Source organism: Triticum urartu, chromosome 5A (assembly GCF_056163025.1).
Source record: "Triticum urartu cultivar PI428250 chromosome 5A, HENAU_Tu73, whole genome shotgun sequence".
Taxonomy (NCBI): domain Eukaryota; kingdom Viridiplantae; phylum Streptophyta; class Magnoliopsida; order Poales; family Poaceae; genus Triticum; species Triticum urartu.
The window spans coordinates 601,149,787-601,166,190 of NC_141877.1; positions in this window are offsets into that span (position 1 = coordinate 601,149,787).

Sequence of the window (16,404 nt, forward strand, 5' to 3'; positions counted from 1 at the left end):
AACAAACACACCGCAAAAAGAAGATTACATCGAATAGATCTCCACAAGAGAGGGGGAGAACTTTGTATTGAGATTCAAAGAGAGAGAAGAAGCCATCTAGCTACTAACTATGGACCCGAAGGTCTGAGGTAAACTACTCACACTTCATCGGAGGGGCTAGGATGATGTAGAAGCCCTCCGTGATGACGGCCCTCTTCCGGCGGAGCTCCGGAACAGGCCCCAAGATGGGATCTCATGGATACAGAAAGTTGTGGTGGTGGAATTAGGTTTTCGGCTCCTGTTCTGATCGTTTGGGGGTATGTGTGTATATATATGAGGAAGGAGTACGTCGGTGGAGCACCGAGGGGCCCACGAGACAGGGGGGCGCGCCCTAGGAGGGGGGGCGCCCCCACCCTCGTGACCACCTCTTTGATCCCTTGCAGTAGGGTCCAAGTCTCCTGGATCACGTTCGGTGAGAAAATCACGTTTCCGAAGATTTTATTCCGTTTGGACTCCATTTGATATTCCGTTTATCCGAAACACTGGAATAGGCAAAAAAACAGCAATTCTGGGCTGGGCCTTCGGTTAATAGGTTAGTCCCAAAAATAATATAAAAGTGGAAAATAAAGCCCAATATAGTCCAAAGCAGTAGATAATATAGCATGGAGCAATCAAAAATTATAGATACATTGGAGACGTATCAGACCATGAAAACCTAATTCCACCGCCGCAACCTTCTGTACCCGAGAGATCCCATCTTGGGGCCTTTTCCGGAGCTCCGCCGGAGGGGGCATTGATCACGGAGGGCCTCTACATCAAGTCCATGGCCTCTCCGGTGACGTGTGAGTAGTTCATTTCAGACCTACAGGTCCATAGTTATTTGCTAGATGACTTCTTCCCTCTCTTTGGATCTCAATACAAAGTTCTCCTCGATCTTCTTGGAGATCTATTCGATGTAATCTTCTTTTGCGGTGTGTTTGTCAAGATCCGATGAATTGTGGGTTTATGATCCAGTTTATCTATGAACAATATTTGATTCTCCTCTGAATTGTTTTATGTATGATTGGTTTATCTTTGCAAGTCTCTTCGAATTATCAGTTTGGTTTGGCCTACTAGATTGATCTTTCTTGCAATGGGAGAAATGCTTAGCCTTGGGTTCAATCTTGCGGTGTCCATTCCCAGTGACAGCAGGGGCAGCAAGGCACGTATTGTATTGTTGCCATCGAGGATAAAAATATGGGGTTTATATCATATTGCATGAGTTTATCCCCCTACATCATGTCATCTTCCTTAAAGCATTACTCTGTTCTGATGAACTTAATACTCTAGATGCATGCTAGATAGTGGTCGATGTGTGGAGTAATAGTAGTAGATGTAGAATCGTTTCGGTCTACTTGTCGTGGACGTGATGCCTATATACATGATCATACCTAGATATTCTCATAACTATGCTCAATTCTATCAATTGCTCGACAGTAATTCGTTTACCCACCGTAATACTTATGCTCTTGAGAGAAGCCACTGGTGAAACCTATGTCCCCCGGGTCTATCTTCCATCATATTAATCTTCCAATACTTAGTTATTTCTTTTGCCTTTTATTTTACTTTGCATCTTTATCATAAAAATACCAAAAATACTATCTTATCATATCTATCAGATCTCACTCTCGTAAGTGACCGTGAAGGGCTTGACAACCCCTTTATCGCGTTGGTTGCGAGGTTGTTATTTGTTTGTGTAGGTGCGTGGGACTTGAGCGTGATCTCCTACTGGATTGATACCCTGATTCTCAAAAACTGAGAGATATACTTACGCTACTTTGCTGCATCACCCTTTCCTCTTCAAGGGAAAACCAACGCAGTGCTCAAGAGGTAGCAGGCCCCCTGGCAGACCTATGATGCCCATCTTTGGCTATATGGAGCCTTTCATAAAGGAAAAAAATTATAAGCAAGCTCACGGGACGAAACTTCGCCGCCACGAGGCGGAACCAATCTAGGGCTCCGGCGAAGCTGTTCTGCCGGGGAAACTTCCCTCCGGGAGGGGGAAACCATCACCATCATCATCACCATCGATCCTCTCATCGGGAGGGGATCAATCTCCATAAACATATTCACCAGCACCATCTTATCTCAAACCCTAGTTCATCTGTTGTATCCAATCTTTGTATCAAAACCTCAGATTGGTACCTGTGGGTTGCTAGTAGTGTTGATTACTCCTTGCAGTTGATGCTAGTTGGTTTACTTGGTGGAAGATCATATGTTCAGATCCATTATGCATATTAATGCCCCTCTGATTATGAACATGAATATGCTTTGTGAGTAGTTCCGTTTGTTCCTGAGGACATGGGAGAAGTCTTGCTATAAGTAGTCATGTGAATTTGGTATTCGTTTGATATTTTGATGAGATGTATGTTGTCTCCCCTCTAGTGGTGTCATGTGAACGTCGACTACATGACACTTCAGCATTGTTTGGGCCTAGAGGAAGGCATTGTGAAGTAATAAGTAGATGATGGGTTGCTAGAGTGACAGAAACTTAAACCCCGGTTTATGTGTTGCTTCGTAAGGGGCTGATTTGGATCCATATGTTTCATGCTATGGTTAGGTTTACCTTAATACTTCTGTTGTAGTTGCGGATGCTTGCAATAGGGGTTAATCATAAGTGGGATGCTTGTCCAAGGAAGGACAGTACCCAAGCACCGGTCCACCCACATATCAAATTATCAAAGTACCAAACGCGAATCATATGAACGTGATGAAAAGTAGCTTGACGATAATTCTCATGTGTCCTCGGGAGCGCTTTCCTTTATATAAGAGTTTGTCCAGGCTTGTCCTTTGCTACAAAAAGGATTGTGCCATCTTGCTGCACCTTATTTACTATTATTACTTGTTACCCGTTACACATTACCTTATCACAAAACTATCTGTTACCGATAATTTCAGTGCTTGCAGAGAATACCTTGCTGAAAACCGCTTATCATTTCCTTCTGCTCCTCGTTGGGTTCGACACTCTTACTTATTGAAAAGGCTACTATAGATCCCCTACACTCGTGGGTCATCACGGCCATGGAGGTTGACAAGGCCTTGGCATCTGAGGAGGACAACGAGGAGGAGCTGCCATTTTGCCCAACCTCCAATGACCATGAGGTCGGCGGCTCTAGCACTAACTTCATCAACATATTCGATGACGGGTAGTGTAGATGGTAGTTTGCTATTAGTTCGTACGTAGATCGTGGCTGTTGAATGTCTTTATATGAAAATGTAAATCGTTAAATGGTGAGTGTGATTGTGAAGTGTGAAATATGGAGGGTGACTAATCACCATCTGTGGACGTGATCGGATGTGTCTGCGAACGTTTGGGGGCTCAACTTTACTATATGTGTGGTTGTAGATGCTCTCACATGTCTTTTCACGTACAAAAATGTTTTCATGATAGATGTAGTGACTGCTAGAATATTTGGATGATGTACAACGGTTGTTGTTCTGGTGCGCTGGTCTTATTAGGGCTTAGTATGACGATTTTTTAATTGTCTACTACATCAAAGTTTGTTCGGCTTCAGCGAGGGAGAGACGATGATGGCGATGAAAGTGCAATCAAGTCCTTAATCATGTTTTAATGTTGATGACAATATACATATAGGGGACTGGTTATGTTTGCTAAGTGTATACATAGGTTATTAGTCTCTTTGGCATCATTGTGTAGGGATCATGGACCCACCAAAATATACACCTTCCGTTCCTTGATATAAGGTGTATAGATTTTTGAGGAAAAAAATCCGAAATATAAGATATATTGCGTTGCACCACTCATTTGGGTATTTTTCTTTTAGGGATTTGATTACCTTTCCTTATATAAGGCAAGCTCCTCTATTTTCTCATGTCAATTAGTCAGGTGTAATCTCGCTCAAAACTTATGCAATTTTCCCTCGATGTGCGTTTTTTAATTTCCGTGCCAAAAACTACACACCCTATATTTAGGAATGGAGGGAGTATGACTCAAGCATGTTGAAAACGAGAAGCGTAGCTTTTCAGTTAATCTTGAGATATAGGAATCCGTGCATTATTAAGAAGGATCAAAAGGGTCAGGGGCGGAGACAGGGGTTGCGAGCAGGGGTCAGACACCCCCCATCGTCTCGCCCCCCTATGAATGCTGGCTAAGTATTACACTAATTTAATATGGGCATTTAATACACGTATGGGCTGAGGTAATTTGCCAACTCGAAGTTAATGGCCCAATATTCCAGCCAAAGGCCCAAGATGAAAGTAATCCTTAGGTCTACGCATCAGTCAAATGGGCATACACGCAGCCGTCGATCGAGTAGACGGTTTCCTTCCCGAGTTCTCTTCGTGCGTCGTCGCCCCCGGAGCACAGGGCGCTCAGCGCTTCTCCTCCAGCGATTGAATCCATGGCTGCTTCACAGACTGATCAAGGCTTCTGGCATGAATTCGGAGGTACGATTACTCTACAGTAACAACAATAACCTACTGTACTAGATCTCCACATCGATCGCACATTACAAACTAAGATTCTGGGCGAATTACTAATCAGATGCGGCAAGATCGGAATTTATAAATGTAATTTGACTCTTTGTGCAATGTTAGGATGAAGAGGAAATATACCAAAATAAATTCATTTTACAAGAGGTGACTCGGTATTTAGTATTACCCCGTCTCAAAAACCATGTCTTAGATTTATCTAGATACGGACGTATCTAACACAAAAATATCTCTAAATAAATTCATATTTAGACAAATTTAAGACAAGTTTTTTGGGAAGAGGAAGTACTATACACCCAGGTATTTTTACAGGTAAATCTAAACTAATACTCCCTCCGTTCGGAAATATTTGTTATCAAAATGGATAAAAGGAGATGTATCTAGACATATTTTAGTTCTAGATATATCTTTTTTTTTGCAGCGAGTTCTAGATACATCTCTTTCTGTTCATTTTGATGACAGGTATTCTCAGACGGTTGCCCGTCCAAATTAATTGTCTTAAATTTGTTTAGATATGGATGTACATAACACTAAAACATGTCTAAATGCATTTGTATCTAGACAAATTTAAAACAACTAATTTGAAACGGACAGAGTAGAAATTTAGTTTTTTTATATTGCCAATTAAATGTTGCCATACGTTTGTATCAATGCTACTCCCTCCATTCTAAAATATAGTGCGCCCGCGCTTCCCGAGGTCCAATTTTGACCATAAATTTAACCAACGAGACCAACTGCGGTGGGTGAAAAATTATATAATTGAAAACTTTTTTTGAATACGAATTCACTGGTATAACTTTTTCTCCCGCCTCAGTCGGGTTCGTTGGTTAAATTTATGGCCAAAGTTGAAGCACGGAAATAGAGAGAGCAATATATTTTGGAACGGATGGAGTAGTTTTGAGATTATATTATTGTGATGTGGCTTCTAAGTGTTTATTATTTTTCTCGCCCCCCTCATGCCTTAATCCTGGCTCCGCCCCTGAAAAGGGTTTATTGAAGATTTGTGTAGGATCGAGGAGATAGGTATAGAGGGGGGGGGGGGGGGGGTTGTGAATAGACACTAACAAGACAAAAGGTGCAGTTTTTAATTTTCTTGAAACTTAGGCAGAATTTAGCATAAGTTAGGTGGCAACCAATACAATCTACACATGCATATGTAGAGAGTGGGAACTGGATAATAAACAACATGCAAGTGCAAGAAAGTAAGGGGCAGGGTAGAGATATGAAGATCAAACGCAATGAAGACACGGTGATTTTTGGCGTGGTTTCGATAGGTGGTACTATCGTACATCCATATTGATGGAGACTTCAACCCACGAAGGGTAGCGGTAGCGTGAGACCACGGAGGGCTCCATCCACAAAGGGTCCACGAAGAAGCAACCTTGTCTATGCCATCATGGCTTCCGTCCATAAAGAACTAGCCTCACTCGATATAGATGTTCATGAAATAGGCGATCACCCAGTGCACTATCCATGATGAAAAATCCACCTTCTTCTGGTTAGATAAATGGTTACTAAATGTACCACCCACCACTGCTTTCCCTGCCATCTACTCCCACCACCAAAACAACATGCTTTTGTATACAACATGATGCATGATGAGATCGGCTCTGCCCTGCGTAATAGACTAGTATGTGTTGCTATGCAAGAACTTGTTTCGCTTCGCTACTTATTGCAAGATGTTGTGCTAGATGAGATGATCAATGAGCCCTAATTGTGCGTGAGATGTTCTCCACAAAAGCGGCTTACACCACAAGAGCTATTAACGATACAACACTATCCTTGGTTTGGTCATCCAAGGTACCAAAGAAGATCAAGGTATTTGGATGGCTACTACACAATGACAAGCTAAAAACTTGCGAAAACCTTCACAAAAAATGATCTTGGATTGACGCAAGTGTCCCGTGTGCCTTGGCCCTACGGAAACATGCTCACATCTCTTCCTTGAGTGCACAAATGTCAATGTCATTTGGTGAGCAGCAAGTAACAGGCCGGACCGCAATGATATCAAGCAAGTTTGGCAGATCTCCTACCCCCGCACCTACCAACAACGCTGCAAGTCTTCATGACCCTGCTCATACTCTGGAAAATCTGGGATGCCAAGAATGCACTAGTTTTTGGACATCGTCGGTTGACACTGATCGATGTAATCTGTAATGCCATTTCTGGTCTTGATCTTTGGTCGCAAAGCCTAAAAAAACATGAGCTAAAGGGTGACGCGGTCTACGGTGTTATCACTTCTCCTCACGGTAAACATTGATTCTTCAAACATATGTTGTTTCTGATCTTAATCTTTGGTCACAAAGACTAAAAAAGCCTAAGCTGGAGAGTGACGCTGGTCTTTGGCTCTATCAGGGCATGTACAATGGTGGCATATGGATACAGATGCCTCATGACAAAAAGTAATTTGAGGCATATGTGTTGATTTTTTCTCTCCAATGCAGGCTACTACTAGTGGGCCTCATCAAAAAATAAAAAGTGAATCTCACTACACATGCATCCCTCATCTTCACTTCAACTTTTTCCAACTTTATGCTCCAGGTCACACTTTTCTCTCCAAGCACCCGCCTCCTGGAGAGGATCCTGCTTCCCCATCCGAACCTACTTTTTCTGTCATCCGATCCTACATGGCATGTGAGGCATCACCCTGGGGCTATGCATTGGCCATGCCCTCACTTCTCCTCGCGGTAAATGTTGGTTCACTAAACCTCACTTCTCTTCAATGAAAATCCCCCCCCCCCCCCCCCACCCCGGATTTTTACAAAAATGGATCGTCGGGCACATATGGTTAAATAATTATTTTCCTTTGTGTTAGTGCAGATGGCAAGAGTGAAAGCTCAACACAAACCTTTTATGGCAAATCAGATTAAGTCTTTAGTGCAACTCATGTAACTACTTTGTAAATTCCCTCTTACAATCTTCGCCTTTTGTTGTTAATGACGGATTTGCTAATTCTCATCTAACTCCTACGTCATTTGGTTTTACGTGGAGACTCCAAACAAAACTTAAACTAGCACCCTAGGCTAGCAAATTTATTCCACGGCCATCACCATAACCGTCCAAACAAGATAACCGGTGAAAAAAGAAGTTCACATGGCAATTCTGAGCTTGTCTATGTTTTACAATACATCCCTATTATGTTTTCTGAGCTTCTTTTGCAAATTATTTTTTATGAGTGATTTATATTTAGCAACTTGCATCGTCCTTTTCAATATTCACTTCTTCTTTGATACAATCCCTCTAAACACATCAAGGGTGGAGATCTCTTCTTATCCCTTTATAATAAAGGGCATGGTGGTCTTTTTGGAAAATACGTGTACACGACCGGCATACGTGGCATATCGAAACAGTATTTGGTGCGCTCAGCTTAGGAAACAAAAGTAAGCATCCCGGACCATCTATGTAAATCTACGCATGTTTATCTCTTGTATCTCAGAATACCGATTTATTCTCGTCCTTCATACATTTCATTTTCAGTGCATCTACTTATTCAGGACAAAGTTCAATGGCAACTTGCACCACCCTTTTCCACCAAAAACAAAACTTGCACCACTCTTTAAGAAAAAGGAGAACCAATGAATGCACAAAGTTTATTAGAGGTTGGATAGGGCCACTGACGTAGACCCACTCGTCACAGCTACGCCACGAAAATTAGATGAGTATAGCGGCCTGAAACATAACGAAATCTGGCGAAATCTGGGCCTCTAGTTTCGAACTTTCAGTCCTGTAGGTGAATTGCGACAACCTGTGGCCTGGCAACATGACACGATGGATTGCAACGTGATCCATGCTTATCCCTGTATTTCAGGATGGATGTGACAACTTTGCATGATGGTGAGCACAGATTCGCTCTTGAATGCTCCCTTTAGCGTTTTTCTTTGTCAAATCTTAGCCTCCTCCAAAAAGGCAAAGCAAAGATCATATTCTTTTCGTCGACAAAGGCACTCCCAAGGCCGCCCCTCCCCTCCCCTCCATCGCCCCTCACACGGACGGCCTAGGGGCCCCAGCCGACGGTCCTCCCAGTCTCCCCTCCCTCCCCTCTGCGTCGTCGGTGGTCAGTGTCGAGCAATGCCCGTGCGTCCGACGGCGGCGACGGAGGTACTGCCTCCCCTCTCGGGTCCTTGGGTGGCGTGGGACGCCACATCTTGAGGGTGTGATCTCGATCTGGATAGTGGAGGCACCGATCTAGACCAAGGCGCCCTGATGGACAATGATGGCGTGGCGGCCGGCCCGCATCCCAGCGGTGGCCTTCGCGGCAGGGCTGGCGCCATCCTTCTCGACATGTGGCATAGGGCCCTGGATCAGGGGCAGCGGCCCCTGGGTTGGGTGCTCTGTCTGGTGGGGCAGTGGGGCGGGTGGGCTGCCGGGGATCGCACCGGGTAGCCGGCGATTCACCGGCCGGTTGGTGTCATGGCTTGCTGCCCCGGCGGCCAAAGACGCCAAGCTACTCCTTCCTTGAACCCATGTTGCGCTTATAGGGCATGGCCGTGCTGCTAGCCGGTTATCGGGTTGGGACGGTGCGGGGGGTGGGGATCCGGATTGGGATAATTCTCGGCTCCTGTTGGCCATGACGGCGACGACACCCGAAGGTGCCAATTTTCTTCCTGGAGACGTCGTTCGGGTTCGCCCCACCTTCTCCCACCTCACGGTCTCTCGGGTGAAAACCCTAGGGCGGCGATGACGCTCTTGGCACCTTATCCTTCTTGAAGGCATCGTCATGAGAGCTATGTGGCGGTGGGCACCGCTTGGGTACGTCGGCAGTTGCAGATGGTGTGCCCCTCTTCCTTCAGGTGGCAGTTGTTGCGGGGAAAACCCTAGATCTAGATCTCCCGATCGAATGATGACGGAGACTTTGGTGTCGTTCCCCCTTCTGGGGGCATCGTCTTGGAGCAGTGGTTCACTGGAGAGGCCAACAGGTGGAGTGGTGTTACATCAATCACATCGAAGATGGTGGGTCTCAGCGGCGTGGAGCAGTGGAGTCTCAGTGTTGAACGCGCTTTGATCGACGCGCGCAGGCTGGTAGCGCTGTCTGGTGTCGTGATCATGTCGATGGCAGATGGGACTTGCAGGATCTTTTGAATGATTCATCCTAAAGACAGGATGACGAAAGATGACGTCAGCTGATCCTAGAGCATGCGCAGACGGTGCACGATTATGGGACGCCCAGTCCCAATGGTATTAAGCCCACTAGCTTAGATTGTGTATGTTATGTGGACATGTCACATCCGTATACTTGTATGTGTCGCAACTTTGTTCGCCTCGAAGATGGCTTATCCTTATATTCATTTTGTCAGACTCTGATGAATAATTAATAAAGATAACCGTATGCATCATGCTGATGCAGAGACCGGTAGTAATTCTTCTTTTCAAAAAAAAAAGAGACCAATATGACCGTCCTCTTATCCGTGTCTTGTTCTGGAAGAGAATTATACGTACATGGTGTTGACGTTTTTTCACCACGTGTGCTAATTTCACATGTAAATGCCATATGTTTTTTGGGCTGATCCACTTGAAGACAGTCAAACTCAGGTGTTCTTTTTAGCGGGAAGTCAAACTCAGATGTTAAAACCATTCGTGTCTTCCTCTTTCATTCTCTCTTCCCAGTTGAACGAGGGCGAGGAGATGAACATGGCACACCGCGTGAACGATGCGTATGCATAGGCAATTGACTTTATCTGTTGCTATCTACTTTGATTATTTAACCACAGCTCATCCAAATCTGTAACCTGCTCATTGTTCAGTGCATGGAGAGGTAGTTGCTGCCTTGTTCTATTGTAACACTGCTCCCTCAGATTCAGATAAGTTTCATCTCTTCCATGTTGACCAGAGAGTCAAAGCTCGAAACTCAACCTTTCATTTCCAAAAGGAAGAGAAAAAAATGTTATTCCTAACGTATTGTCTAGATGTTATACCATGTTATCACAATTAGATTTCAATCTTTTTGAACTTGAAACTATAAAACAACAATATGCTAATAATGTGAATTTTAAATATATAGTACTCGATTGTAGACAGGACAGAACTTGGAGTAAGTTCGTTGTTAATGACAGTTTTTTCGCGTTAATAAGCTATGCATCCTATATATCTCTGTTTGTCTTTTGTTATTACTGGAGGCGCATGGAGGACTCGTGGGACATTTTGGTGTCAAGAAGACGGAAGGCATCCTTGCTGATAACTTCTTTTGGTCAAAAATAAAAAGGGATCTGGAGAGATATGTTGCACAATGCACGACATGCCAAAAAGCTAAGCTAAGTCATGATTAAATCCACATGGTTTGTATATATGCCTCTCACGGTTCCTAGCTCTCCATGGGAAGATATATCCATGGACTTTGTATTAGGAATGCCTAGGACAAGGCAAGGGTTGGATAGTATATTTGTGATAACAAAAACTATATTTGTGGTTGTCGATAGTTTCTCTAAGATGGCACATTTTATATCTTGTCATAAAAGTGAAGATGCTACTCACATTGTTGATTTGTTCTTTAGAGTTTGTTCACATCTTCTGCCAAACAAAATAGTTTCTAATCATGACACCATTTTTTAGCCACTTTTGGAGGGTGTTGTGGACAAAATTGGGAACTAAGGTTTTAGTTAGTACTGCATGTCATCCTCAAACATATGGTCAAACTGCGGTGGTTAATTGTACATTGTCTACTATGCTTAGAGTTATTTTGAAAAAGAATTTAAAGATGTAGAAAAAATGTCTACCTAATGTAGAGTGCGCTTATAATCATTTGCATTCTACCACAAAGTTATGCCATTTTTTAGATGAGATTGCTTATGGATTTATACTCGTGTGCCTATTGATTTATTACCTATTCCATCTTTGAAGAAAGTAGACCTTGATAATAAAGAATGTGCTGAGTTAGTATTAAAGATACATGAGACAACTAAGAAAAATATATAACGCATGACTGCCAAGTAAAACTTGCTCGTAGTCAGGGTAGAATACATATTGTGTTTTGAGCCAGGTGATTTAGTGTGGTTGCATTTGAAAAAAGATTGTTTCACTGATTTACACAAGTCAAAATTAATGTCTCGTGCGGATGGATCGTTTAAGGTGACAAAAAAAGCTAATTCATATAAGCTTAATCTTCCTGCAGAATCTGGGATTAGTCCCATATTTAACATTGTAGCTTTAAAACAATATTTGAGTGGGAATGATGAGCTACAGTCAAGGACGACTTCGATTCATGAGATTAGGGGATGGGGTGAGGATATCTTGCCACAATTGCACCCCATGCTACACCTAAAGTCGCGATCTCACAAGTACCAATGATGGAGCTCGTACGTGCCAATTAAATGGGCAAGTACTTTCTTTTGCGAGTAAATGGGCACGTACTTTGTTCCTTAGTAAATAGGATTTGACATGAGTTTCTTGTATTCAGGAACGGATGATTTGAAGGATGTACTAGAAAGGATTATGTATAGATGAAATATTTAGAAGACATGCATGCCAATTATTAATGCAAAGAGGTGGACCGTGGGCTCATGTATGTTGCAGCCACACGGTGAATGCTTAGGGCAATTCCAATGTGGATCACCAAATCACCCGTAAATGTTCAGACTGAACGGCCCGAACACTTTAAGCCATTCAACGAATGGACCGATCCGGGCGTCCAAAACCCCTAAATAGGCACCAAACTATGGGATTTGGGACAGTCATGATGTCTAGATGTCCGTCTGACCCACTGTTAGTCAGGCCACATCTTTCCACAGCCCATGTGTCTCATTCACCTCGATTTGTCCTCGGTCCGCCTGGCCCACTTTCAATTATAATCCATTGTCAGATTTGATGACTACAATAGGATGGCCAGCCAACGCCCAACCTGCTGTCCGAGAACATGTCCGGACATATCTGCAGACATTTGGTGTCGTCCGATTGGTGATCCCCGTTAGAGTTGCCCCTAGCTGGACATTTTCTACAGCAACAAGGGAACCAAGGAAGTGGGCATCCGCATGATGAGATGTTGATCAAGTTTTCCATCAGCTAGGGGACATCGAGACGTCGGCGCGCTCCTCTAATAATACATCATTAGCTTAGGTTTTATGTGTGTTTCATTTTATTGTTTAGCTATTGCTACAATTTGAATCTGTGAAATGTGTACGCCTACTTTCTTGTTAGACCCACAATGGAATTTCAACTCGTTCATCTTTTTCGTGTGCTTAATTTATCATCCACGATTTTAGATTGCAATTCATCATAGTTCTTATCGGTTCTTCGATTGTCCGCAGAAACTCAAACCTCATTGTTCAGATTGATCGTGCCTATGACAATATTATTATTAATTGGAGATTGGCTTGGCGATTTCCAAGGCATATCATCCTGTACGGTATAACTTGACCGTCAAGGTCAAAATGCACCAAATCGATAGTTATCTCCCCACTCTCATCGAAGGATCAGGCCGCCGGTACATCAATATGATTAAGAGAGTATTAGAAACCTCAACAAATAAGACTACTTGCTTTGTTGAGAACTATGAGAATGATGTGAGAAGAAACTATCTAGAAATCGTTCTGCCTAGCAAAATGCCCTTCATGATATAATTGACAGTCGTGTGTGGCTTCTCTCGCCACCCACTGCTGCGAACATTCCATTGACCTTGATTGTCTAATACTCAATCTTTCCTAAAATAAGTGTCGCTGATTTAGTACAAAGTTTAAATTTTAGATGAAGGGAGTATTTTTTTAAGAAAAACTTGACTGTTTATTAAAGAACACCGATTCTAAATACAAGAACTAGCACCCTAGACTTGGCTAAGTGGCTGACTGGTTCTCCAAAAACAAGCTAGACAGCGCAAAAAAATGTCCATATGACAATTCCGAGCTGGTCTAAATTTTACAAATACACCTCTATTATATTTTTCTGAATTTTTTCCCAAATTGTTTTCTGAATAGTTTGTACTCACGACCAACAGCCATCGCAACTTGCACCGTCTTTCCAGACCATATATATGTAAATTTATGCATGTCTGTTTCTTGTATATCAGAAATTAAAAACAACAAAGCTTGCACCACTCTTTAAAAAAGGGTATAAACCGGGGATTGTAGCACAACTTTTTAAAGAGATCAGACAGGTACACTGACATAGACTCACTTGTCACACCTACACCACAAAAAAATAGAAGGAAGAACATTTTCTAGTGTCTAGGAACAGGGATGAAATCTGCGCCTCTAGTTTAAGTTTCAGCATATGCTCCTGTGCGCGAATTGCGACAACCTGTGGCTTGGGGACGTGACACGGTGGATTGCAACGTGATCCATGCCTATCCCTGCACTGCACCATGGATGTGATGCGACAAGTAGCATGATGGTGAGCACAGATTCGCTCTTGAACGCCCCCTTTTGCTGTTGATTGGATATCCTTTGTTCCAGCTCTCATCCAAACTAAAAAGGCAAAGGCCAATCATTTCTTTCTGCTGATAAAGACGCTGGCGAATCGACCTGTGTGTTAAGGGCATGATTAGTTGCTTGTTAACTAAGTTACTTAGGATTTACTGTACTTGCTTATTAATTAAGCAATGTGTGGCTCATTGTTTAAGCGATTGTGCACCTTCCTCTAGGTATACATAACCAAATTCACCGCCAAAGAAGACAGTGGTTTCGTTCATTATCTCTCTTGCCCTTCACTTTTTGCCTCTGGTACTTTTACCCCTATCTTGTCCCAGAATTGAATTATATATAGACGCTCGTGAAAGTGTTTTCACCACCTGTCTTAATTCCACATGAAATGCTATGTTTAAGTTTGTAGTGATCCAGTGGAAAATAGTCAAACTCATGTGTTAAAACCATCCTTCTCTTCCTCTTTTATTCTGTCTTCTCAGTTGAACGCGGGGAGATGAAGACGGCAGGGGGCGAGGACGATGCGTAGCTGCGCAGGCAATTGACTTTTGCCGTGGCTATCTACTTCGGTTATTCAACTATTATTACAGGCCATCCAAATCTACAACCTGCCCATTGTTCAGTGCACAGAGATCGAGGCAGTTGCTGCCTTGTTCAGTTGTGACACCGCTCCGCTCCGCCCACAAATTCAGATAAGTTTCACCTCTTCCGTGTTGACCGTCCGGACAGCCAAACCCAGAAAGAAACTCAACCTGCTATCGCCAATCTGATACGAGGCTCGGATACAGTGAATTTGATGAATAACGGACTCAGATGGCGAAACTCAAGCCAGCCGTATAAATGCACCGCGGGCTTATCCTTAGCTCCTCTCAGGATAAGTCCTTGCAAATCCTAGAATTCCTTTTTTTTTTAAAGATCCCTGAATTCCAAGCTTCAATCTGCACAAGAACACGACATTTCAGAGTCTTTTTTTCCACAAAAGAGAAAGCAAAGACAACTACGGAGTACTACTCACCATGGAACGGCTCATCTCATGAACAGCGGCATTTATGCTCTTGGCGTACTCCTCTGTTCTTGTTTTTTTTTCGGAAAAACATTTTAATCTATTCATCTTCAATCATGGTAGTACAACAAACATTAGAAATAATAACAATTACGTTCAGATCCGTAGACCACCTAACGACGACTACAAGCACCTGAAGCGAGCCGAAAGCGCGCCGCTGTCATCGCCCCTCCCTCGCCGGAGCCGGGCAAACGTTGTTGTAGTAGACCGTCGGGAAGTCGTCATGCTAAGGCCTCATGGAACCAACGCACCAGAACAACAACCGCCGCAGATGAAGATTGTAGATCAAAAGAATCCAACCTCAAGACACACGAATAAAGACGAACGACGAACACATGAACGGGCACTGAGGACATCTCCAACGGCAACATGCAAAAAATCCCCCGCATCCATCCGTGGACACGAAGACTAGTTCATGGACACGGATGCGAGAGGTCGACATTCAGCCGTAGTCGCATATATCCGGCCTTTCGTATCCCCCCTTCCCCCAGTCCTCACGATCAAGTAGCCGCATGCAAAGGGCACAGAAGTTCAAATAGCCGCATGCATCACTAGTTAAAATTTAAAAAAGTTTAAATATTTTAAATCCCAACATTGTTGTCCCCTTTCATCGCCCACTGATGCTCAATTAGATCCTCCTTGAGCTGCTCGTGAGTTGGTCGATGCCGAATTTGTTGATGCATTTGAATAAACTCCTCAAATGTGGCCGGATTCTGGTCCGGAAGTTGGATAGGATCACCCATGTTCTTGAATTCCAGAGTTGCGGCAGCATCGTCACCCTCATCCTCAATGATCATGTTGTGTATGATCACACAACATGTCATCACCTCCCACAAGGTCTCCGGATCTCATTGTTTTGCAGGTCCACAGACAACTGCAAAACGGGCCTGAAGAACTCCAAATGCCCTCTCGACATCCTTTCTAGCTGCTTCTTGTCTTTAGGCAAAGTGAGCCTTTTTCTAGCCAACTGGGTTTAAGATGGTGCTGGCAAAGGTAGCCCATCGAGGATAAATACCGTCAACCAGATAGTATCACATGTTGTACTCATGTCCATGGATAGTATAGTGGCAAAGAGGAGCTTTTTCTTCAGCCAGCCTCGCAAACAACGACGATCATTGCAGCATATTGATGTCATTGTGAGACTCAGGCATGCCAAAGAAAGCGTGCCAAATCCAAAGATGATGTGATGCAAGTGCTTCAAGAATGATGGTGGGCTTCTTAACATGATCATAATATTGCCCATGTAAAGCCTTCGGGCAGTTCTTTCATTTCCAATGCATGCAGTCAAGAGACCCAAGCAAACCTGGCCACCCTCTTGCTTCTGAGATTGCCAGGAGCCTCTCGGTGTCTGCCACAGTTGGTTCTCTTAAGTACCGAGGTCCGAAGACCTCGACCATGGTAGTTGCAAAGCTAACCATGGCATCTCCGCATGTGCTCTCATACATCCGTAGGTGCTCGTCCCACGAATCAACAACTGTGCCATAGGCAGGCATCCGTAGTGCGGCCATGCACTTCTGATAACCAGAG